Source organism: Rhinolophus sinicus, linkage group LG05 (genome assembly GCF_036562045.2).
Source record: "Rhinolophus sinicus isolate RSC01 linkage group LG05, ASM3656204v1, whole genome shotgun sequence".
Classification (NCBI taxonomy): Eukaryota; Metazoa; Chordata; class Mammalia; order Chiroptera; family Rhinolophidae; genus Rhinolophus; species Rhinolophus sinicus.
The window spans coordinates 45,224,486-45,251,432 of NC_133755.1; the positions used below are offsets into that span (position 1 = coordinate 45,224,486).

The 26,947-nt window shown below is 36.0% G+C and overlaps 1 protein-coding gene across 3 annotated transcripts in view; it reads right to left on the reverse strand.

Moving 5' to 3' along the window:
• Window positions 1-3,922, reverse strand: part of PELI1 (pellino E3 ubiquitin protein ligase 1) — a 50,738-nt gene extending 46,816 nt beyond the window's left edge. Inside the window, exons 1-3 of one of the 3 annotated variants that reach the window (XM_074332059.1) lie at window positions 3,783-3,918; window positions 2,824-2,881; window positions 2,230-2,300 (exon numbers count right to left, since the gene is read on the reverse strand). The gene's annotated coding sequence lies outside the window, so the exon portion shown is untranslated. Of the gene's footprint in view, window positions 1-2,229; window positions 2,301-2,823; window positions 2,882-3,782 lie in introns of all 3 variants that reach the window. The other 2 variants (XM_019717955.2, XM_019717948.2) reach the window with 2 other exon arrangements.
• Window positions 3,923-26,947: the final 23,025 nt, after the last annotated feature.

Sequence of the window (26,947 nt, forward strand, 5' to 3'; positions counted from 1 at the left end):
CTTTCCATTTATAAGCCCCAGCAACATATTCTATTATTCTGTAAGTGGTGTTTTGAGGTGTATAAAAAGTACTACAGGGGTGATACAAGGACTACTGTGTAGAACTCTATTTCTCTGAAACAGAGTTTACTGTGGCAAAAAAGTAAAAACTAAACTAAAACATCTTGTACAATATTCTGAAAAAATAATCAGGTCTTCTTAGACTCATTTACAATTCATTTCTCTTAAACTACCTGATGAAGCTCTTTTCCTCCAAATAAAGGAAGCTATGCTAATTGAAAGGCTCCAATCAGATGTTCATGTTTCCATTACTTATTTCTATTTAAAAAGAAAAAAAATCAGAAATTCCCTGACATTCACTCAAGAAATCTTGTGCTGTCTATTACTTGCAAATTCATTCAGCAATTAACAAAAATTATGTAGGACCTATTACGTGTAATATATTAGGCAATTACTTTTAACCTTTGGAAGGAAAAATGATTAGAAGTGGTCTTTCAAGATAACAAAAAAAAAGCTAGTGGTATAACTTGAAATTATATCTAGTTCTTTCAGTGACCAATATTTCTTGTTTTGAGGTTCTCACACATTAGTCTGAGGAAAATTTTCTCTGGCAGAGGTCAAACTTAAACAAAGAAAAACAACACTAAACTGCCACTACCAGATGTGAAAAAAAAAAAAAGAAAAAAACACACACACACACAAAACCCTCCAACAACCCAAATCCCTAGAAAGAATGATTTCTGTTTACTTTTCCTATGTGATCTATTTAGAGGGAATCTGGAAAAGATGGCTAGAAATCTATAAACAGAAAGTGCTAAGTGGAATTCACTGTTTATAGACTTTAGCTAGAATTTTGTCCTTTATATAATGTTGCCAGGACTCTTTAATACTGTACTCTTTAAAAACATCTTCATTGGGTTTCCTTCATTCTGTTGATTTTCTTTCTTCTTTCTACTGGCTCTTAATTTGTTTCATTCCCCTCAAAAAAAAAAGACACACATGCAACTTTTGGAAAAACACAATTTTTCCAAAGAATCTCCTAGAACCATCTCAGTGCCACCACATACTTGTTATTATGAAGTTTTAGTATATATAGTTAAAATGTATGAAATAAAATAATTCATATAAGCCTTTCTGATTTAATAAATACTAAGATAGGTCCATATTGATGTGCTATGTAAGATGTATGTGAGAATGTTAGAAAAATAGTTTTCAGTTCTAAGTCTTTTAGCTTAAAATCTTTCTCAGCTATAGAAGCTTCTGTCTGAAAACAGTTGTTCAGAGTAGGACTCCTGTAGTCTTTATCATATGACCTACTGGACAACCACAAGGTATATCCTGAAATGACAGAACTCTTAATATACAAGTGACATTTTGACAGCCTGAAAGGAACATGAAACAAAGTCAAATGGAAACATACTTAGGCTTCCCCTCGAAACTTGCCTCTGTACCATTTAGCAGTACTAGAGACCCAGTTCCTTGCACTGTACTTTTCAGTCATTTCCTTTAAGGGGTCCCAAAGAAATCAGGGAACTTGCAATACCAGCTTTCACAGGCCAATACTAACATCTGCCTTTGGACTTATGATTGAGCAAAGATATTGTTAGTAGCTTCCTTAAAGTAAAATGCCTCTGATAAATTTGGTTTGTAAATGCTACAGAAAAAGTTCAACATAACCAACCATAAGATAACTTATATGACAATTTTAATAAGGGCACAGATGCCACATTCCTTCCCCCTCCCCTGCCCAAACCTGCCACAAAGATACAATTTACAGCTCACTTTTATTCAAATCAACAAATACTACTATTATTACATTAGAGCACTTCCATAACACTAATAAAAACCTAGGTGAGTTTTCTCTTTAAAAGTCATAAATTTATTAGATGAAGTATTAAAACTATTTCACTACACGCAACTTTCCATACATTTAACTGCTTCATTTTCTAACTGTTTTAAACTCAAGATCTCTTTTAACATACTACAGAAAAGGAATGGGTTAGAGGACTACCGGTGGGTGGGGGCTGAAAATATCAAAATAACAGATGTCTCACTTTCCTTTTCTGATGTAACCATCAGAATCTAAAACCTGGGGGCAACTATGTAATACAAAATTAAATTCAAAAGAATTTAGGATAAGTGAAAGTATACACTGTTACTACAATTCCCATTATTATTTACCTCAGGAAATAACTAGTAGAAAAGATGCTTGATTTAAATTTTTGGTACCTTTCAGTTTGGTTCAACTACCAAAATAAACCAACTTGTCCTCAGAGTCAAGTATTTTCCTTCAGAAGAGGCTGTTGGTATAAATAAAAAAACATAAGGAATTCATATGCTGTATTTGTACAAGGACAATGTTTTGAAAGCTGTAAATCTGATCACTGAGAAAATATTTTCTGATATAAAGAAAATATCATAAGCTTAAACAACTGTAGAAACTGAACATTCTTTACAATTCAAAAATTTTAACTCACAGTACTATGCAAACTAAATTTAAAAAATCTTACGTTTCCCCTCAATCATAAAATACATACTCAATGTAGAAAAAGACAAAGCCAGTTCTAAAACAAAAGATCAGCTGCTATGAAAACAAAATAACATTTTGCAGAGTAAATACACAGCCTTTGGACCAAAACAAATAAATGACCTTTTCACACAGTTAAAACTTCAGTCCTTAGCACAACTAGCACCTATGGATAAATGCTGACTTAATTATTTGTTGGTATACTGTTTGATGATTAAACGATGGTAAGGTTATTGGTGCTGTTAAAACCAAGACACGTTTTCTTGTGTGTAGTGATTAAAATCTGTTAAACCTACATTTAAAAATCTCTGTCCTCCCACTTCCCGATCATTACTCTTCTGCCTTGTAAGAGACCTGCACATACGAAAATAAAAGTAGATGGTGAGATGTTTGTGATTTACAGTATTTTCCCCACTCGGAGCCTTTTTAAAGTCCTCTGAGGTTCTAAGATTCAAACACTATGTAAAAGAGTGATTGTCTGAACTACCTAACAATTACCCAGACTTCTTTTAGACTTAAGTTAACCTATAAGTAAAATGAGCATCTTTAACTTTTCCACGGGGCATTGGAGAACAAGTTCCTACTCATAAACGCTTTCAGGTCCTCAGATACCGGGCGCGATTGGAAGATCAAGCGTATCCATCAATTAGAGAGCTCTTCCGGGCTTCAGTTTACCCACTTACGGAAACGGGTGTATTAACTTGTTTTGTAGGGGGCCCGGAGGTGTAACTAATTAGTGTTTTAAAATGCTCTAAGATCCAAAGATGAAAGGAAACGCGAGAGACACTCAGAGATGACAATAATCATAACAAAAAGAATGATTAACTTCGGAGTCTGCGTTATGTAAGGAAAGAGAAAGAAGTTACCAGATTCGCACAAACAAAAGAAAAGCCCACCGCCCGCTTTGTTTCTTTCATTTCTCTCTTTCTCCCCGCTTCTGCGGAGCTCCCCATCTGCAGCAGGCGGCCGACGCGGGGTGCTGGGCTCGGACTTGGCGGCCGCTCGCCCCGCTCCCAGACCGAGGGGGAGGGCGCGCCGGGCCGGCTCCTGACAAAGGCGCTTCCTCCAGCGAGGGCGCGGGATGCAGGCGCCGCAAACTCGGCTCCCGGCCGCCTCCGGCGCGGGGGCGCGCAGGCCGGCCGAAAGAGCCCGCCCGTCGCCCCGGGAAGCCGCCGAGGAAGTTGCGCGCCCGCCTGGCCCGCACTCCTCACCGATCCCACCGCGACCCCTCCCGCGGCGAGCCGCGGACACTCACCGGACAATTGCTGGTGGCCGGAATCCCAGCACGACTCCGGGACCCGGAGCGAGGGGGTGAAGTGTGCGTGTGTGGAGAGCGCGAGCAGACAGCGCGGCGTTTCGTCTTCCTCGCCAGCCGACCAAGCCCGGCAAGGGGAAGTTGGCCGCGGAGCCGATCGCGGAGGAGCTGCGGGCGGAGGGAGAGGCGTGGGGCCCGCTTTGTGGTGCGCTCCCGGAGGGCTCGACGCAAATCCGAGCGCGCGGCAAGGCTGGTGCTGCTGGTGGAGGCGGCGGCGGCGGCGCCCCCCGACGGTCCCTCCGCCTCACACCGCCTCTGGGTCACTGACACACACTCGGAGGGAGAGGAGGGGACTAGCAAGAGGGCGGGGCCGGAGGGAGGAGACGGGGCAGAACCGTAGCGGGAGGCGGTTCCGCGGCGCCGAATGGTCTTTTGGGAGTTGTAGTTTTCCCACTGAAGAAAAAAGGGATACATTGTTGAGGACGCGTCCTGCACTGCGCATGCTCGGGGAGAGGCTCGGCCCCCACAGTTACTATGGTCACTGACACTAAGAAGAGAACGTGTTTAGTGCTGCTGCTGACTGAACAAGGCCCTTCTTGTATTATGGTGCTTGTATTAGGGATCCCGCCCTTAGCTAGTCTTTCCTACTTCGCTCCACCCCCAACTTCTAGCCTTACCACTCACAAGTGCTTAGTGAAATCTGACTTCCTCCTGATATTTCGGTCTTCTTTGCTGTTTAATTTTATCCCACAAATCCTGAATCGCAAATACTCATTTCCTTCCCCTCCTTCAAGCGAAAACGCTGCCTTAAATTCATGGGTTTTTTTTGTTGTTGTTATTTTTTACCTAAGACTTGCAGAAATGTAGTTACTTCTAGTACCTTAACAATTAGGTTATAAAACTGTTAGAAACAACAATACCAAAATCCCATAGTTAATGTCTTCACTTCATTAGTCACATTTAACTTTAAGGCCAGCAAAGGTAAAGTTCAGGGTTAAGATCACTGTATTTTACTTGATCAGTGTAAAATAATCCAGAGTTTTTAAGGTCTATAATTTTTAAAAAATACAAATTTCATAAAGTGTAAATTCAAAAAATAAGTAGAAAGTTGAAAATTGTTTATATGCATATATATATATATATATATATATATATATATATATATATATATATATGCAAACTTTCATTTGGCAATAAGAGAAGCCTGAACCAAGGTCTGAGTATGCTGTTGGGCTGGTCAGCTAAGTCTACACCCATACTGGTCATCTAGGTGTGAATAGGTGGTGGAGGAGGGTGGTGAAAGGCAGGACACATTCCTGGATTTTCAGAGGACCTACTAAAGTCAACCTGTGTCAAACTCTTGTTTTCCTTCTCTGCCTACCTAGAACCCCATATCCTGGAAGAAAAAAATTAATGCTTAGAAATCAGAAACACATTTAGAACAGGAAAAGTCAAGGTTTTGAAATAGAGCCTCCAGATCAGAAATCCTTATGGTTGCAGAACACATAATTATTCATTCAAAGACCATTTAGTGAGTATACTACGACCCAGGCACTCTATTAGGTCCCAGAAACAGCAATACAGGAACGTAAAAGCAACATTCTTTGTTTTCAAAGTGCTTACTGTGCAGACTCAGTGTAATAAATACTATAATAGGAAAGTACACCAGATGCTTTGATACACAGCTACCCCAGACCCAGACAAGGTCAGGAAATGCTTCAAAGAATGTTTGAACTTGAGGATGACTAGGAGTTAATGTGTTTGAGGAGGGGGAGGACAGAAGTGGGTGAGAGAATTGGGGGTGGAGGTGGATGGCAGCAAGAGTAAAACACTAGAGGCATGAGACCAAAGAGTATTTTGGTTCAGCAGACTTCAACGTGGCTGATAGTAGAATGAGGTTGGGAGACCGGCAAGAGGAGACACAGAAAAGCTAAAGGAGACAGCTTAGATCATGAAGAACCTAGCATAGTATGCTAAGGAATGTGGACTCTTCTCTGGAAGCAATGGAAAGTCCTACCAAGATTGTAAGCAGATGGAATTTTGATAAGACATGCATCTTAGAAATGTATTTCATAAAAGATGAGAGCCTGAACTAAGGCCCCTGCAGTGGCAGAAGACAGGACTGAAGGTAATCAGACACTTTGAGAGATAGAATTAATAGAATAGTGAGTATTTGCCTGTGTTTGGGGGTGAAGGGTGAAGGAAAGTTATCCATTATGATGCTTTTGGTTTCAAGCAGTAAAAAAGCCAGATCTAACTGACTTAACCAATAAGCCAATATTAACTGTTTAGATTAAAAGTCCCATGAAAAGACAGGCTACAGGGGTGAATGATTAAACAACTCAGAGATGTCATTAAGGACATGTTTCTTTGTTGTTTCATTGTTTTTCCTTCCTTGGTATTAACTTTATGGTCAAATGACAGTTACCAACAATTCCTGTGGCTGTAAGTTTTGCCACTAGGTCCAAGAAGAGAAAAGAACAGCGAGTCATTTTTGGAAACTCTTTTAGAAAGAAGAAAAAACTATTTTCCCAGAAGCCTCAAGAATTGATTTATGTGTCCACATAAGCTAAAAATGGTGGCCAGGGGATGGTATGAGGCTAATTATTTTAGGGTAAAGATATATACCCTGTCCCTAGACCCAAAGGAGTTAGCTTCCCACAAAGCTGTGATGAGGAGGTGTGGATATTCCAATGAAAGTTGAGGTGATTACCCCAAAAAGGAAGAGTTGAAGCTCAGAAGGAAAGTGGGGGACTGCAACGTCTACTACAAGAAAAGGGAAAGATGTCTCACAGATTTCCGCCTTATGTGATTATGAGCTAGTGATGCCATTCACCGAGTTAGGGATTACAGGAGATTGAACAACTTTTGAGGGGGAATTTGATGAGTTCACTTTGGCTGTGTTGAGTTCTAGATGTCTCTGGACATATAAGTGGAGAAGTGCAGTGGGCAGTTTTTTTTATATATATGACTCTAGTGTTCTCAAGAGAGATCAAACTGCAGAAGACATAGTTGGAATATATAGATGATAGATGATAGTTGAAATTATGGGAATGGATGAGATCACCCAGGAAGAGTATATACAACAGAAACGGAAGAGTCAATAATAACACCCTAGGGAAACCCAGAGCTTAAGGAGTAGGCAGGAAGATCATGAAAATGCCTGGGAACTAGCAAGAGAACTAGGACATACAAAGCAGTAGGAAAAGGTTATTTAAAACTAGGAGAAAAGTCAGTCAATGTAAACAAAGCCAGAAATGATACAGATGGTAGAATTAGCAGTCAAGAACATTAAAACAATTATGATAAATGTGCTCCATATGCTGAAAGAGAGAAATTAAAGACATAAAAAATGGAATTTCTAGAAATTAAAATTGCAATTTCTGAAATAAAAATTTCACTGAAGGGGGTTAACACGCAGAAGTAAATTAGGCACTCAGAAGAAAAGATTAGTAAACTTGAAGGCATAGCAGTAGAAATCTAGCCAAAATAAAGCACACGACGAAAAAAACTAAAAGCACGAAAAGGAAAATAGAGCTTCAGTGATCTGTGGGATAATACTAAGTATTCTAAGATATGTGTAACTAGAGTTCCAGGTGAGAGAAGGGTGAGGGGGGTGACAGAAAAATGATTTGAAGTAATACAGCTGAAAATACTTTCACCGTTGATAAAAATTATAAACCCAGAGACTCAAGAAGCCCTAAGCACACATATTTGTGCACATTCACAAAAAACCACTGCAAAAGACACCATCACTAAATTGCTGAAAACTAGTGATAAGAAGAAAATATTAAAAGCGACCAGTGAGAGGAAAAAAGGTATATTATGTATACAGAGAAACAAAGACAAAAATTCAGTAAACTAATCAGAAACTCTGCAATGAAAGGGCATTTTTAAAGTGCTGAAACAGGAAATAATCTGTCACATAGAATCCCATATTTAGAGAAAATATCTTTAAAAAATGAAGGCTAAAGAAAAAAATGCTGAGTGAATTTTGCCATTAGAACTGCATTACAAGAAATATTAAAGCAACTTCCTGAGCATGAAAAAAATAATATCACCTGGAAACTTGGATTTATACTAAAGAATAATGAGTGCCAGAAATGGTAACTATATGAGTAAGAAAAAAGACTTTTCCCTCATTAAAAAATAAAATTTTTTAAATTGATTATTTAAAGCAAAAAGTATAACACTGTATTATAGAGTTCATAACAAATGTAGAGGTAAAATGTTTGACAACAATAGTTCAAAGGAGTGAAGGGGGAATTCAATTGTTAGACTTTACATTACATATGATGGTTATACTAATATTTTAAGGTAAATTGTGATATATTAAAAATGCATATTCTAAACCTGACAACAGCCATAAAAATTAAAACAAACAGGTATAGCTAATAAGTCAATAGTGGAGACAAAGTGAAATCCTAAAAAAAAAAAAAAAAAAAAAAAAAAAGCTGGAATCTTGAAACAGAAACATAGAAGTAATCTGAGTCCCTAATGACTATGGAGGTGACCGGAAGCTCCATACAGCTCTGGACTTTCCATGACTTCTTTTAAGTGAGAAAGAAATAAACTTCTATCCTGTTTAAAGAGATTTTTATTTGTATTCTATGTTATGTATAGCTGAACCTAATCAGAACAGCCACAAGCCTATAGTAGTTTCATGAAATAGAGCATGTTTTTCAGCATCAGGTAGACCCCACATTGCCCAGAATTTGGCCACATTGCCAGCAACTTCAACATAATTCTGGGATTCATATATTTGTCATTAAAATTCCAGGGATAGTCCATCTTTTGGATGAACATCATTTACTATTAGTTTGATCAGTTTTTCTTAAAGGAGAAAAATACATGTAAAGTACTTAGCACAGTCCTTAGAATACAGTAAATGCTCAGTCAATATGCATACTTTGAAACTGAGCCACAATAATAAGCTAGATATACCTCAATTTAGACATATGTTGGAGTTTGTACTCCAAAGTCAGGTATAGAAAATAATTTACATATCAAAATATGTGGATCTCTTCTTGAAATTATGACTTTACCTCCACCATACAGTTCTGTATAGTTCTTCAAAACCTGTGGTCTTTTGAATTCAGAACCAATCATGGAAAATGAGTAAGCCTCTAATTACCATCTGCTTCATCTTCATATCTGCATTTCCTTGACCAAAGCAGCTATCCTTCTGTTGCACTTTCAAATTTGTTATATTCAGCTATCTAGTCATTTCAGTAAGAAAGTGAATCCTGGGGCACTAATAAGTTAGGTTTTTTTGATCTCTTAAATTATAAAATGGTTTTGATCTTGGGTAATTGCTCAGTAAATTTTTAAAAGTTTCCTCCACCATCTGACTATATAAAAATCAACTAAAACTCTGGTTCTACTCTCCTCTCAAACTTACATGAAAAAGATACTCAAGATATGACATAAGGAAAAAAATCACAATATTGATATCTTTCCCCAAAACCTCATGCAATAAATCTAATTTGCTAGTAAATGATGCAGAGGAAATTGGGCACACCAATCTTTTCTTATGACTTAAGAAACTGTTGCAAACTTACTTTTCTACTTTTATTGAAAATGTTTCATCTGCTACAAACATCTTTTCACGTTTAGTCCAAATTTCTCATATTTTATACTGACAAATGACTTATGTGCTAAAAGGTTTTTTTTGCCCTAAAAGTTCAGGCAGACTTCACTTTGGGATCAGGAGAACGCTAGGCTGTGTATTGGCCTTTTGCTGAGATTTTCAGATTTGAGGGTAATAAAGGTGTGTGTTCAGTTTAATATTCAGATAATAAGTAGGGGTTTTTTTTCCCCTCAGAACTCCTATCTTCTAGCATTCCTCCATAAAATAAAATTATTATCTGCTAATGTCCTCAAAGTCTCCAAATAGCTCATAGTCGACATGAAACATGCTCTTATTTTAAACCTGTGAATAGCACATAATTTGAAGGCCTGGGCTTTCACTCAAAAGATTAGTAGGCCCCAAATACTGGCTCTGACATTTTGGATATATTTGGCAAATGTCAAAGACAAGCTAGTTAAGATTTTAATATTTTAAAGGACTATACTTTAAAACCAAAGATGAACACCAAAGAATGCAACCTATGTATTTTCAGTATTAGTGCAACCAACACATATGCAAGCAGTTACTTTGGACCTTTAAAAAATCGTGCATAATAAGACAAGTGGAAAACTCATGAAGTGAAGATTTAGATTTTGTTTCCATCCCTATTGATTTATTTGCTCATGGAATAATGACTCATATTTTTATATTTCAAATTTCATGCATTCATTTTTTTCATCAAATATTTATTCAGCATATGCTATGGTGCCAGGCTATGGGTATAAAGATTAATTTGTCATATTCCTAGCCCTCAAGAAGCTTATAATCAAGTGAATAGATAAGTGCAATACAACTTTACAGGCACTTTTCTAGTATGTTTAGGGAATAGTGGAAATGTAGAGAAGGATGTAATCAATTTTACAAGAGAAGTCAGAAAACTCTTCAAAGAGAAGGTGGTGGTTGAGCTGAGTCCTGAAAAATGAGCAGGAGCATCCCAGGAGAGCCAGGACATTTCAGTAGAGCTTGCACGGTAAGAAAAGGAAGTGTGAAACACTGGGCTTATTTAGAGAACTACAGGCAGTTCAGTGTGGTCAGATTATAGGGTGTGATGTGGGCATCCCAAATGATGAGGTCGGTGAATTTCCTGGGATCAACTCACAGAAGTCCATGTATGCCATGCCATGCCAAGGAGTTTGGCAATGAGGAAGTGTTGAAAGATTCTGAACAGAGGAGTGATATAAATCATATTTATGTTTGAGCACAGTGATCCGTTAAGAGAATATGAAATAATTCAGGTGAGAGATGATGGACAAACTATGTAGCTGTGGAGAATGAAAAGAAGAAAATAGATACCCAAGATGTTTAAAAGGTAGAACGAACAGGAGTTGGTTGCTGATTGGATGTGGGAGATGAGGGAAAGAGGATGGAAGGATAATTTTGATTCACCCAAGACAACTAATTGGATGTCAGGCGGTCTGGATACGAGTACTTCAGTGGGTAATCAGAGGGTTATCTAGAGGTCTGATATATGTCCAGGTGTTGAGGCAGGACTGGAATGTTCGAAAGTTGTAAGTTCCCTAGCTAGTTAAAACAAGGATAGAATTGTTTCCTCATGCCTCAACCTGCTTGATCTTAGTAACTTTGCACCTTGACTCTAGTGGCTTCATTTTATTTCTTCACTCTATTCCTCAATGCATTGTCATGAAATCCAAAGGAGAAAAGTGTTTTAAAATGGGGGAGGTTGGGTTAGATAAGGTTTAAAAGAGTCCATTTCATTTGGCAACTAAGAGGTCACTAGTGATTTTACCAAAGCAGTATTTTTTTGGAGTATTTCAATAATTGCAATACAAGGAAATAAGGAATTTAAAAATATTATTTTATCAAAAATATTTTCTTATCCAAGATTTAAAAATCTGGTAAAATATAAAAAAATCAGATCTGGGCCTAACCAATAAATTATCTAGTGTTGAAGATCCAATGCTTTATGGATTCAGACCAGTTAAAGATTGTCATTAGTATGGGATTCTAGATCTTTGAGATATTTTATTATTAATTACTGATTTTAATGGGTACCTTACTGAGGAATATATGTCTATAAGTTTCACTTTTTCAGATTAGGTTTCATGAGAAAAGGATAGAATCTACGCTGACATATAAGAAATGGGATTCTTCTGCAAAACGAAAATATTCCTATGAAAATACAAATGGTAAAAGAGTGTCCTTTCTAATAAAATATCTTCTAAATCTGAGAGTCTGTGAAATAAAATCAATAGATGTGACAATGTTTTTCATTGATTTTTTTCCCTTGCTTTTTCTCCACCATCCTTTTCCTAGCTTTTATTAAAATCTGTTCATGTTTTCCTTATCTGCCCCACCCCGTTTTATCCTTCTAATACCATAGTTTTCAATTAGTAATGTCACTGGGAACTTTTAGGCATGCTTTGTGAAGGCATGTTTTGTTTTTCACGATGACTGAGCACTACTACTGGCATTTCATAGACAGGGACCAGGATTACTGCATAAAGAAGAACTGTCTCACTCAAAATACCATTTACATTGACTGGCTTGGTGGTTTTACATTCAAAATATCCATTGTTTCAATGGTTACCCTTAGATTTTTAACAGGGTATACTTATTTTAGTAAAGTTTAAAGTTAATTAACACTTTTAAGCAACTCCCAAACAATACAAGGAATCTAGAAAGATTCTGATCATACCCTGTCTGTCCACCTTCCATATTATTGTTGTTAGTAGTATTTAGTTCTACTAGTTTTTAACTCCCTAAAACTCAGTTATCATCATTATTTTATTGTTTTTTACTGTACATGTGTATTTATATTTATATGTCCACATCCTTACCAACCTTTATTGTTTTCTGTCACTTTCATTTTAGCTATTCTAGTGAGTGCATGGTATCTCATTGTAGTTTTTATTTACATTCCCCATGCTGATTAATGAAATTAAGCAACTGTATAAGAATATGGGCCATTTGGAAATCCTTTCTTTGAAGGGTTTAATTTAAAAGTTTGTCCAGTTTTCTATAATATTATACTGCCTTTCTTTTTCTTATTAATTCATAGGAATTATTCATATATTCCAGTTACAATTCCTTTATGAAATACATATATATTGAATATAGTCTCTCACCTGGACTAGTTTTTATGTAAGTTTCTCAACTTGGGATTCTCTTACCACAAAGACAGTGTAAATCCAAATTCTATACTCACCAATTATGCAGCTTATGGTTAGATTTCTCTCAGAAGAGAATGTTTTTCTACACTTACAGCAGAAAACAAACTTCTTGCTGTTTGTCCACTCTGATGGACAAAACTTTTCTAGCTCCTTCTCACCGACTGTGCAGCTTTTTGAAAGTCCTGACATTAGCAGGAGTCTCATTTCTAATCTCTGTAGTGCAGGTGCAAGGGTACCTCCCCTGCGTACACTCAAATGGGTGCACGTATGTGTGCACTCAAACCCTGGTCCCCAGCCCCTACAGCCTAGATTCAGGCCTCTGGCTTTGAGTTCCCTCCCCTGGACGCAATGTTTCCTTTTCCTTTTTTTTTTTTTCCTGCCTGTCAACAGATATTTCTCTTTCTTTCTCTTAAGCTCAGCTATGTATTTCATTGTTGTTTCTGTTGTTATAGTTACCCAGCATGTCTCTGTATTTGTATCAGAAGAAGTGGCTTCAATGAGCTCAGTCTGTCATGATGGAGGAACCTGTTTTTCATTCATTTTTGAAAACAATTTTAAACACTTTGCCATAACTATCTATATTTTTCTTTCCTAAAACTTTTTACCAATACTTTTAAGAACACATCCGAGTTTCTAAAACAGTACTTCATTAGTGTTCGAGTAAAAAGAAACATACTGACTGTTAAGCATTGCAGTCTCTGGCGTGGTAGTATAGAAACTCTTGTTACATGGTTAGGGAATACTGGGGAGTCAGGTTAGGGTAGGGAGAGGGTTTAGGGTAAAGTTATAGGACTATAAGCTCACAGTTCTCATTTTAATACTCCGTATTTCATCCTCTCAGCTAGATTGGTGCCCTGTGTATAACCCAATCTTTCCTTGTTACTTTTCTCTAATTCTCTGAGTTACTTTGGTGAGTAAAGTTACTCCCTAAGCTCGTCAGTTTTTAAAAATCTCTTGGTAGACCTAAGCTTTGCCTTTCTGAGGATTGATTCCCAAACTGGTCCTGCTTTAATATTTTCTCATAATTCCCCCATGTAGTTTCACTCATCTGTGTCTCTTCTTGCCTGTCCTGCCTCCACAGTTACTTCTCATAGATCAGTTTCTTCACAACCCCACCCCACTTTGTCACTGTACAAAGCTCCTAGATTCCCAACCTGAGTCACTGCACACCCCCTTCTACTGTTACCAGCCCAGGCTCCTGCCCCCATCCTGTCTCTTCTCAGATAAAATCAGCATTGCACATTGGCAGAGATACAGTTCCATCCATTTGACTAGACTTAGCCAGCCTGCAGTTTTTCAATTTATGGGAGTATGTTTTTAAAATGCATAATTTAAATTTTTTTTATTTTAGAAAATTTGAAAGTATGCAAAAGGAGAGAGAATAATCTAATGCACCCCATGTACCTATCACCCAACTTCAACAGCTTTCAAATCCTGGTAGATTTTGTTTTATCTTTACTCCACCACACCCACTGGTTTATTTTGAAATAAATTCCAGATGCCATATATGTTCACCTATATTTCCATATGTGTCTCTTAAAAGGTGGGTATCTTTATTTTGAAAACACAGCTATAATGGAATTATCACACCTAAAGAAAACCCCTGAATATTTCCATCATATCCTCAAATATCCAGACTGTTTTTATGAATTGGGATCTGAAAAGGAATATATATATGCCATTGGTTGTTATATCTCTTAAGTCTCTCTCTTTTTAAGAAAACTTTGTATTATGGAAAATTTCAAACATACGCAAAATAAGCAGAACAATATACATATTAAACACTCAGCTTCAACAATGATTCATATAGTCTGTCACTCTTTACCAGCTATGCCTTTACCCACTCTCCAATTTTTACTTCATTTATTTTTTACAGTCTTTTGAGATAAAATGTACATATATTTAAATATACCAATCTTAGCTGTACAATTTTGACAAATGGATATACCAATGTAACCCACAACCCTGTAATCATATAGGACATTTACATTTCCCTAAATGGTTCCCTTATGCCTCTCGTACCCCTTGATAGGCAACAACTACTTTGATTTTTGTTTGTTTGTTTTACCTTAGATTAGTTCCTACTGCAGAACATTGTGCTCTTAAGTTCAGCTTCTTTTCAGCATAATGTGTGAGAGATGCATTCATGTTGTTGGGTTAGTTTGTTTCTTATAATTGCTATCACTACGACAATATGTTTATTCTTTCCCCTGTTGATGGACATTTGGTTAATGCAAGTTTTTGGTTATTGAGAATAAAGCTGCTATGAACATTCTTACATAAGTCTTTTTGTGCATATTTCATTACTCTTGTATAAATTTCTAGGAATGGAATTATTTGGTCAAGGGTAGGCTTATGTTTAACTTTATAAGAAATTACCAAACTTTTCCAAGATGGTTTAACTATTTTACATGCTTACCAGAAATGCATGAAATTTCAAGTTGCTATATATTCTTGCCAACATTTGGTATTGTTAGTGCTTTAGTCTCTTTTAAGGAGACTTTCGTCTCCAAGTCCTCTGTGTGTGTGTGTGTGTGTGTGTGTGTGTGTGTGTGTGTGTGTAGGAGGTTGTTGTTGGTTTGTTGGTTTGTGTTGAAGAATCCAGGTCATTTGTCCAGTACAATTTGTGGTCTGGATTTTGCTGATTGCATCCACATATGTTTCACATATTCCTCTGACCCTGAATTTTCTGTAAATTGGTAGTTAGCTCTGGAAGCATAATCAGATTCAAGTTCAGTTTTGTCAGGACTGTTTCAAAGGTGGTGTTGTACACTTCCATTAGAAGATTTATAGTGATTTGTGTTCTTTTATTTGTCACTATAGCTTTGGGATAGATTTCTAGAAATGTGACCATTGGATTAAAGGGTAATTGCATCTATAATTTCACTAGATTTAATTTATAGGATTTTTCAGGGGCTTATTATAAATATAATATGCTGTGTAGTGAGGTATTAGCCATTTGCAGTAATTTTACCACATAGAAATGCATACACAAGCACAGTCCAATCTTATTATTCATAGCAATTGTGTTCTGTAAATCACTGTGAACACTGAATTACAAATGCTGAACTATTGCTCCTAGAAGAAATACAGAGTTAAGTTCCTTTGAGCAAATGGTCATGACATTGTAGTTAACTGACTAATATATAACTTTGTTTCATGTGTACTTCTGTTTAAAGACATGCTATTTAACAAATATTATTGATTCATTAACATTGAATTCACAGTCAACAACACTCTAACTTATGCCTGAAGGAAGCTTATCCAACACACTTATTCTCTCTGTAAGGCAACGTCACAGCCTTCTTGCACTTAGGAATACTAGAAATCACTTCAGCACTACATTTTAAACAATAAAATCACCAACAAAAAGCACAAAAATGTGAACAACATGGCACTAAATGGACGACAAAAGTAACACATTTACAGTATTAGAGCTGAAACAATGAGCAGAGCTTTGCCTTGTTCAACTTTAGCTAGGAATGTGAGCGTCAGGTGACTCAAATTTCTGCTGTTCTATGCATGTCCATGAATGACCCAAAAGGCACTATAAGTATTGATTTTGAATTTACAAATGAGTTTTAGTGAGTAGGCAAATTCACAAATACATACTCCATGGATAATGAGGCTAATCTGTATATATATATATATATATATATATATATATATATATATATATAATCTGTATCTATCTATCTATCTATCTATCTATCTATCTATCTATCTATCTATCTATCTATATAACAGGGTTCTCATCTCTCCCCAATCCACAGAAATTGGGCAGCTAAAAAGAATAGACTTCCTACTCTCAGCAAACTTGATGAGACTATATTTCCATGAAACTTGGGTTTGATGTGGTTTCCTGCCCCCAGACACGTACAGATTTAAGGGTAAACGTGATCACTGTGATAGAAGAAGATGTAAGTAAATTGGGTATTGGATGTGCTAACCTTTTTACTAAGAAAGAACTCTGCCTAGGTGAGAAAGACAGTATGATATGTAGAGATGGAAATGAGATGAGGTCTAGAAACATACATATAAAAGTGTCTAAGGAAACTAGCTAACAATCTGACTTGAAAGAAAGACTGAGGGTTATGTACTTAATAAAGACAAAGAATCCAGTTCTAAGATATTTCAGTGAATGGGAAATGAGAGACATACTACCTAATGAGGATGTCTGGTGACTAGAAGAATCAATTTACTTGGGAGCTGAGAAGTAGAGATGGGGTGCAAACAGAAAAGACTTTGCCTCAACAGTGAAAAGAAAACTAGTCCTGACTTTGATGTAAGGATGTATGTATGGGAAGCCATAGTAAGAATAGACCAATTGACTCCAGAATATGGGTAAAGGAAACTGTTTCAACCTGGGTGTCAAGCTTAGAGAAAAATTTGTTGAAAGTTTGATTAATTAATTTAGCAATATCAAATTAATATAAGAAATAAAACTGAATGCCTGTGATTTACGTGTTGACATAGATTTGATGCCTGCCAAGACCTCTATAAATTGCAGTCATACATTTTGCCCTAGTATTAAGCAAATGATGGAGTGAAGAACATGACCAAGATACTACAAGAGATACATGAGATAAAGACCATATTCTCCAAATATTAGCATAATAATTACCTTCCTTAACTCTAACCCCTAGTACTATTCTCTTGGGAGGTGACAATAGAAAATATACCATCAGACTTTTACTTCAGAAATTTTACTTAAAATTTCTTTCTAGTTCAGATTTCCAGCCTAAGATACTTCTTAGAGTCAAGTCACAGAGACATTTCAGTGCTATCTTGGGATCCTTGACCACAACACTTATATCCCTATTCTCAGAGACTCCGGCCTCCTTCCCAATCTCAACCAGGATTTCTTTAAACTCATAATTCCTCTCCTAAGATGCTGTCATAATAAAATATCCAAAACCATGGGTTGTTAGCCCGAGTTCCCTTTTGTTTATTGGATATCTTGCTTGCACTCACTGGTTTCTCTCTGGATTTAAAAATCTCAAAAACTACAATCTAGGAAGTTAAAAAAAAAAAATCTCTTGATATAGAGGTAAAAAAGGTGCTGAAAAAGCCCACTAGTATTATATACTTTTAAAGAAAGCAACGCAACGAATAAGATTATCATTAGTATGATAGATGGCTACATTTTATTTTCTGACAGACCAGGCTTAACACTATTTAGGAAAATTGTGAGAAGCAATTCTTATCTTCCAGAAGACTAGTATTCAAGAAAGCACTGTCACTCAGAAGTAGTTTTACTGATAGATAAGGATTAAAAGGAATTCAGTAAAAATATTGTTCTATGTATTTAAAGTAGCAGGATTGAAATAAGAAATAAGTCCTTTCATAATTGCAGGCTCAGTTTGAACTTTTGTTTACTCAATTTCAAAATTTCATTATTCAATTAGGACCATGTAATACTACTCATGAGATTATTTTGCTATCCAAAGCAATTTGTTGCTATTCACTCCTCAGCCATAGCTGTCTACCCTCATCTTTTACTCTCCAATTCCAAATTCTGACAGAAAATGCAAGTGAGGGGTAGACTGAGCTAGGGGTTGCAGATAATTACATGATACATAATAATATAATCAGAACAGGTCAAATTACTTTGAAGGTAGGTCCCATGTAAAGTTTTGAGAGGTAATAAAGGACCTGACTAGCGATCATGTATAAAGTTAGGGTTAGAGTCAGATCTAAGATTTGGGCATGGTCTTTAGCTGGCAGTCATTGTTGCCTCTCACCTCCCCCCTTGGAAAAATGTCTGCTATGTTGCAATCATTGAGCAAATGCCAAATACATTCTGGAATGTTCTGATCCTGCCAAGAATACCCACCTCCCCCAAGCTCTTATCCACTCTATGGGAAAGCTTTCAAATTTCCAGCCTCTAGCATGCCACACCTAAATCCTGGCCAACCAAATCTAACAAGTGTGTGGTTCAAGTGGTACCTCAGATCGCTTGGGTAACCAAAAACGTCCAGGGAACAGAAGAGAAGTAGAACATTAGTGATAACGTGTGCCTGTTTAGAGCTTATGTGTGTCTCTTAACACAAACAGAGAGGAGACATTATCATTAGAATTCTACTGATGTTAGAACCCCTAGCCATATTATGTCTTGATTGATAAGCATAAAAAGGAGTACAGTAAAAACCTTGTTGTATAGGTATAGAGTAGTGAGATTGATATAAAGGAAGAAAACATGCTCTTTCATAACTTGAGGTTCAGTTAAAACTTATTTATTCTATGTATTCAATTTCTGGATATAATTGAACCATGAGTATATACCATTTATGACATGATTTTGCTGAAACAATTTGTTGTTATTCACTCCTCAACAGTAGCTTTCTACCCTTATTTTTATTCTCCATTTCTAAATTCCAAAGGATTATTCAACTGGAGGATTAGATTGAGCCAGGAGTTGAAGGCAAATAGGTGAATACTTAAATACAAAGAAATGGAATACTAATGTAAATATTTGACATTTCTATTTGATTATGAAATGAGTTAGGTGTTAAGATTTAGAAATACAACCGCTGTGAATTTTTATTGATGACATGCTGAATTGTGGCCTTGGCTAGTGACATGGTCAGTCACTCGTGAATAAAAGGTAAACATTTCTGCGTGAGAACACAGATAAACTGGTTGGCTTAGAAGAAACTTCAACTCTATCATTATAAATATAACAGAGAAAATGGAGTGAAATAACAGTAAGAAAGAAGGAAAGAAAAAAAATAGGTTATTTCCCAGTCCTATGTGGTAAAAATACCAATAATCTTGAGATCATTTATCCAGCAATCAAAATAGGACCCAGAAGTAAACTTCTGACTTGCTAAAAGAAAAAAGGAAAGAAAAAAATGGTTTAAAAAAAGCTATATACTAAAGCTTACAACTTTAGTTGTACAAATTTTCTAATATTTAAACTCACTTAAATAAACTTAATTATTATATTCCCCTAGCCACAGACTAGAAGCAATAAATTGTTCTTTTTATAATGACTCTCCAGTCATTACAGACCCTAAATTTATTGTTTACTATGTGTGAGGGATAGTTACACAAATAATTAATTTAATCCTATGAGGTATGTGTAATGATTCCCCCTGATTTCACAGACAAGGAAACTGAGGTGTAGAGAGGTTGATAAATTTGCCTAAGATCACACAGGAGAAACTGGTAGGCTCAGAATTCAAACACAAGTGTTTTACCAGAGACCATACTTTCAGGCATTAATAGCAGACATCAGGTGAATACAGGTCAGAGAGGTTCCTGCTGCTACAGTCTACAAAGGACAAAGACCTGTAAGAGAGAGTGAGCTGGCAGGAGCAAGGGACTAATGGTGACAAATAGAACAAGGAAGGAGCTGCGGGTTGGGAGGGGGTCTAGACCCTTTACAGTTATTTAATTCACTCTTTACAGCCATTCAAGTTAGCATCAACACTTTTCAGGTGAAGAAATTGAGGCTGTAAAGAGTTAAATAAATTTACCACAGCCTGTGAGGGCCTTGTTGAATGCATAAAATGGTTGAATGTAAAAATGGTTCAACAATGAATGTATAAAATTATGATTCTAATAATCAAGAACCAGTTACATTATGTTGATTTTTCTGTTTGGGAAAACAGGGGAATGTATAGCATATTTTTAAAAGTCTAAGAATGTAGATATGGTTAAAATAAAACTATAATGAGTTTTGGATTTAAAGGGATGTACTCAATTATCTATAAAACTTTCCTTTGTGGAATATCTCTTTACATTCTTAAATTAAAAATTTTTTTTCAATTACAGCTGACATACAATAGTGTGTTAGTTTCAGGTGTACAACATAGAGATTTGACATTTATAGGAATCTCTTTTCTAATGATACCAGATACATAAATATTTCTATATTGGGAAATAGTATAAACGGACATATTAAATAAAGGTTAACTCTATTTTGTGTCAAAGGACCCAACAAAAATAATTCCAATACTTTAATGTCAACTTGGATTATGTGTTAATCCTGAATCATACAGCATCTAAAAAGTGTTTCTACAAGTTATAAATTATAATTTATCAGGGATTCAAGTTATTAGAACAGTAAAACAATTGAATTTCCCTTCATACGATACTTTTATGAGAAAAAAAGGACAGCAGATGTTCTTCGAAGACCTCTGAACTTAAAATTCATTTATTCAGCACCAAGTAACTAAAGAGCTTACTTTAAAGAACAATGTATATGGTATGTCTTAAATGTAATGTTAAACTGTATTTCCTATACTTCCCTCATCTACAGTGCTTCTTTGATGATTGGTCTCATAATGATAATTATGATCTATAATGAGACCTCTGAGCTATAAAAAGACAAAAAAGCTAAAAACTATTACTACATTCAATGTATTTTTTATCTTTTAAAAAATTAGTCAACTATTGCTGATAACTCAACTATTGCTGGTAACTTTCAGATAACTCAAATATTATTCAGAAAACTTTCATTTTCCAGTCTATTCATGGGAACCTTTGAAAAAAATTTGTAGAAAGTATTCTGAGAAATATTAGAAGATTGTATTTTTGTCTATTGCACATTACCTTTGTTGACTTGCATGTTCTTTTAAAGTCCCATGTCTTGCTTAGGTGTTTGACATATTTTTAATGAAAAATTTTAATAATTTAATAATTTAAAAGTGACTAAGCAATTTTCAATTGGTTAATGATCATAGACAAACATTCAAACAAACAAAAAAATACCAAAGCTAATAAATAGCTTTACCACTTTGCTTTTGTTTCAAGAAAATTTTTGTGGGAGATAACTTAATTTAGACCTGCATATTTGTGCATTCAAAAGTGGCACTTTATGTCAATGACAAAAACATAATCACACATAAAGATTAGTTTTATTCAAGTCCTTTTGTTAATTGCGGGGAATTTTTTAAAAATCAAAAGAAAGTTGTAGTTTGAAGTACAAGAGAAAGGGAATCATTTTCTTTCTGGGCATTTACATTGTGGAGGGAGGTTATGTAGCTACAGGTACTTTTTCTAGGTTTTCCAAGACAGTTTCAATTTTAATATTTCATTTTGAAACCTTATTAAATCATTCACTTTGATTTTTGTTTCAAAATGTTTGGACACCATAGAGAAAAATGGCCTAATATTTTTAGGAAAATCTTACTTTTACTTTGATTCTAAATGATATTTAGGAACATCAGAGAGTTTTTAAAGGTGGGTTCCAGCCTCATTGAAAACTTAACATTTAATTAATAAAGAGTAACCGATTTTGGATGGATCTTCTGATGGGCTTCAGAAATTTTATGAGACATGATATGAGTTTATAACAACATAGAGTGATCTTTCTATGAAGCTTTATTATGTCAGCGAGACTCTGAAAGTTTTTTCTTCCAGTTTAAGACTTCATATAGCATATACATACTGATTAATCTGTAAATTAGAAAGAATCTGTTGTATTATTAGGACAGCATTTCAATCATGTAAGAGAATATATTTCTCCTTTAAAAAACATTGAGTATAATTATATTTTCTAAGAAGTCATTTAAATATTGGGTTAGTATGACAGACCTTGTCAAAGCAACAATTGAGTTGCTTTGGAATAGTACTTGGCACACCTAGATTAAGTCTCGGATAGTAGATTCATTAAAAGAACATAATATCCTTCTTTTTTCCCGTGTAAAGGAAAGGACACATTTCAGCAGTAGCAATGTAAAGACAGGAAATGCCTATTTCTTACTTATTAAAGAAAATGTTGAAAGGAAACCTTGTTTCCACCTGCTTGACATCTCAGAAAAGACCAATCTTTTAATTGCCTTTCCTTTTCGTCCTTACAACTTTTAATTGGTTCACATGTTCCAGGCCTCAGCGGACAATGTCATTTTTCATTTTAGTGTTGTATGTCCTCAATGAGATGCACATATAATGGGTGTGATATTGGTGGCTCCTAAGACATGCTTGTTTTTGTGTCATATTTGTGTTACATATTCTTTGTGATGGTTATGACATACTTCTTACCTAGCAACTAAAGCTTTTTAAGTTTACTTCTTTTTTTGAGATTAATACATATAGTCGCACAGAAAGTTATATATTAGTGTCATTATTACCAACTCATATTATAACTCTGAAGATATTTTTTAATGACAAGATCATACACTTGTACCAAACAGGAGAGCTCATTAAGACCATCCACTTAGTCATATAGATTGGACCTAAAAGCTGGCACAGAAAGCCCAAAACTCAGTTCATGTCAGGGAACTGGAAATGAGAGAGAATTTTTGTTTATATTTGACTTCCTGTGTCTTCATATAGCTAAGAAATGATGTAAATTCACATAATCGTGGCCAATAACCAAATCTTTCACAAGTGTTAGTGAGTGTATGTGTATGTTCATAAATAGATATATCAAAGATTCCTATATTTGTAACTCATAAACTTTTATTTCTAGACAGAAACAAATACAGTGAAATGTTTGAGCATTATTTCTGATGTGTGTGATAATCATCTGCAGAGACCATTTAGACACACTGAAAATATATGAATTAAATGTGATGCTTCTAAAGAGAACCTGTCTTTTTTTTCTCTCTGGAGAAAATAATTTGCTCTTGTACTTATTTTTTTTTTTCCCATATGACTCAAGGGAAGCCATGACTTGAATATATTTTTCTTTCAGGTTTTTTAAATAACACACTATAAAAATAACAAAGTAAATTTAAATTTTATTAAATAGAAAAATAAGAATGCAACATTAAACAATACTCCTTGAAATTTTAGTGAGCTCCAAAATTCATAAATGTTTATGCCGTTTCTTAAATAAAACATCATCCAATATGCAACTGAAAAATACGAACTTACATATCACAAAATACTCACTGTGTCTATTCATTCTATATGATTCACTACTTATGTGATTCACAAATTTAATCTGTAAGTGACTTGTGTGGCCACTATTAGATGCTTAAAACAGTGACAATGAACTAGATGTTGAATTTTAAACTGATAGAGAGCATTAGTGATTTACTAAATTTTCTCAATTTAAATTCGTCATCTGGGCAGAGCAAGACATTTGGCCATCCTTTATGGTCAAAATTCCTTCTTCTGCTATATCATTCTACCTCTCTCAAAGTTCACCAGAATGAGATGCAGCAGCAGCTCTCAAGGCCCCTATTTCACCATCATTCTTTCTCACTCAACTCACACTTCTGCTTCTCTTTGCTGTACTTTTGCTAGCTCCAGAGCGCTTCTCTGCTGGCTCTCTCCTAAAAATGCCCCCCTGACCCCACACCCTCCTTTAGCTGTTACCCTATCTCTCTCCTCTTCCCATTCACGCTTCTTGAGAGAGCGTTACATTCAGTTACTCCATTTTCTCATCTCTCATTCATTCACTCCTTTATTCTCTTTTTCTTTTCCTTTTAGTAAAATGTACATAAAATAAAATTTGTCATTTTAACCCTTTTCAAGTACACAGCTCTGTGGCAATAAGTATACTGACATTGTTATGCAACCACTACCTTTATCCATCTCCAGAATTTTCTTTTCATCTTCCCAAACTGAAACTCTATACCCGCTAAACAATAATTCCCCATTTCCTCCTACTCCACCACGAGCCCCCAGCAACCACCATTGTACTTTCTGTCTCTATGAATTTTACAACTCTAGGTACCTCATATAAGTGGAATCATACAGCATTTGTCCTTTGGTGACTGACATTTCACTTAGTATAATGTCTTCCTGAACATGTCGTCAGCCATGTTTTCTTTATTCTCTTTGTTCTGATCCTGTCTTCTCCATGTCATTGAAACATTCCTTGCCAAAGTTACCAGTGAGCCCCTACTTACTCAATCCTCTGGAAAATTGTCTTTATATTTTAGTGGCATTCAACTGTACTTGGAACTTCTTAATATGCTCCCCTTTTTTCACTTCCAAGATACCCCTCTCCCTGATTTTCCTCCTACATTTCTAGCACTTCTTGTTGGGCTCCTGTTTACCTTAAATACTGTTTTTCTTCTGTGTCTATGTACATTTTAAAGCATGCTGCTTGGTTGAGCTCGTCCATTCCCATGGCTTCTACTACCATCCATGTGTTGACTCTAACTCTTTATCTCAAACCTAGATTTCTCTCCTGAGCTCCAGAGGAGGGCAAATATCTGCACATGGAGATCTCCACATGAATGCGCCACAGGCATTATGTTCAAAACGGAATTGACCATATTTCCCTTCAGATTTATGGATGGAATAGATACAAGTACAAATGGATGGAACCATCCTCTGTGTCACTCTTTACTTTTTAATTTTCCCTACCCATAACATTTAATTGATTTCTTAAGTTTTCTCAGTTTTGTCCACTTAACAGCCCAGGAATGTTGTGTCCTCTTCTATCCATTCTTGCTGCTGCTGCTCCTTGTCAACTCAAATACGTGTTTCCCCGAAAATAAGTCCTAGCCAGACAATCAGCTCTAATGCATCTCTTGGAGCAAAAATCAATATAAGACACAGCCTTATTTTACTATAATATAAGACCGGGTATAATATAATATAATATAATATAATATAATATAATATAATAATACCGGGTCTTATGTTAATTTTTGCTCCAAAAGACACATTAGAGCTGATTGTCCAGCTAGGTCTTATTTTCGGGCGAACGGTATTATTCTTCTCACAGGGATCACTGTCACAGAGTCTTTATGATTCTTCTTCTCTCCCTTCCATCTCATCCCCATCTAATATATTCTCCACCTGTAGCCAGAATGATCTTATCCCTCTCTGAATAAAATGTTTGAATGCCTTCCCATTGCCTTTGGGAAGAAGTCCAAACTCCTTAGCATAGAGTGCTTGTTCTGCAGGAACGTCTAAACCTCAGCACTTGCTGCTTTCCCTTACGCATTATTTGTTCTTATTGGCATGATAAACTGCCCAGAATGCACTCTCCTCAGATTGCCACGTCTTTGTATGTGCCATTCTCCTTGATAACTCCTGTTTGTCCTTTAAGACTCAGCACCAGGGCCACTTCTCCGGGAAACCTTTCCTGAAGGAGATATAGTGTATGCAATGGTGTACTGCTTGGTTCCTCTACCTCTTCAGAACTGAAATACACATTCCCCTAACTGCTGAGAGTGTTAGTAAGGGATAGATCTCAGCTAAATTTCATTTTGGAGATGGCCCTTGTTTGAAGAGAACCACTGCTAAGGTCATGCCTTTCTTCTTTGGGGCAGCCCATATGCAATGATTAATTGATACAGAAATATAAAGGCCTGGGCCCATTGCCCCAGTTGGGACAACTCTGCAGGCCATCTTAGCTCCATAATTCTCCCATGGAAAGTTTGAGGGCTTTGTTGCAGCTGCATCACAGTCCAATCTCTCCTGCTTAATTCAGCTTCTTTCACTTCCCGCTGCATGTGTTGATCCTGAAAGGCTAGCCCTTCATCTTAGAGTCTGTTTCACAGGGAACTGAATAGCAACACTGGGTTAGGAACTCAATACCACTTGCTTATTCCTATAACTCTTATCCCTAAATCATAATTGTCTGTTTACTTGTGAGTCTATGCCTCAATATAGTGAGAAACATGAGAAAAGGGATTTTCAATCTTGTCTTTTTATCTTCACTTCCTTTTTATTCTCACTCATTAAATCTTTTTGAATAAATGAGTGTGTAAACAATTACATAAGGATCACCATCTTCAAGAGCATTGGGGGGTTTTCCAAAATCAATTGAATCCTTTTTGAACCTTATTTCTTTCAGGAATAGCCCCAGAAAAATCTGAATTGTCTCTCCCAAGATGTAGTTTAGGTTTGCTGCTGCTCATGCTTCATGGCATTGTGAGAAGCTATGGATTTGGAGGTCTGGAAGCCTGGGTTGAATTCTCACAGTCATTATAGTTGTGTGACTTTGGACAAATCAAATAATCTATTCATGTTATGGTTTTATCAGCTGGAAAATAGTAATTTCTAGCCTGTAGATACTCTTTGGTGATAAATAAACGAGATAGTGTGTCTGTGGGAAGTGACAGCACATAGTAGATACTCAGTAAATTTTAGCTTCTCCTCTTTTTCTTTTTAGATTGAATTTACTCCTCTTATAATAATTTGCAAAGAAATAAATTATAGTAGTTTGGTGACCTGAGATGATCTCATTAGCTCTCATTAACTCTCCCTCCCCCTCAAATGGCAAAAATCCATCATTCTCTGCTTCTGTTCTTATTTTAGAAGGGAAAAAGGGGCTGCCAAAAGCATCTACTCAACAGTGCAAGTCCCTGCTTGCTACAACTTTTATTATTCATTGTGAGGCATCAAATTTGCTAGTGGCAAGAGGTGTGGTTAGGTGTGTCAAAGGTGAGTAATCAAAGGTGAGTAAATGACATGAATGTAACACTACCTGATGGATTTCAGTGAAGCATAGGAGGGGCTAAAATGATTAACAGAAGGCTCCCAGT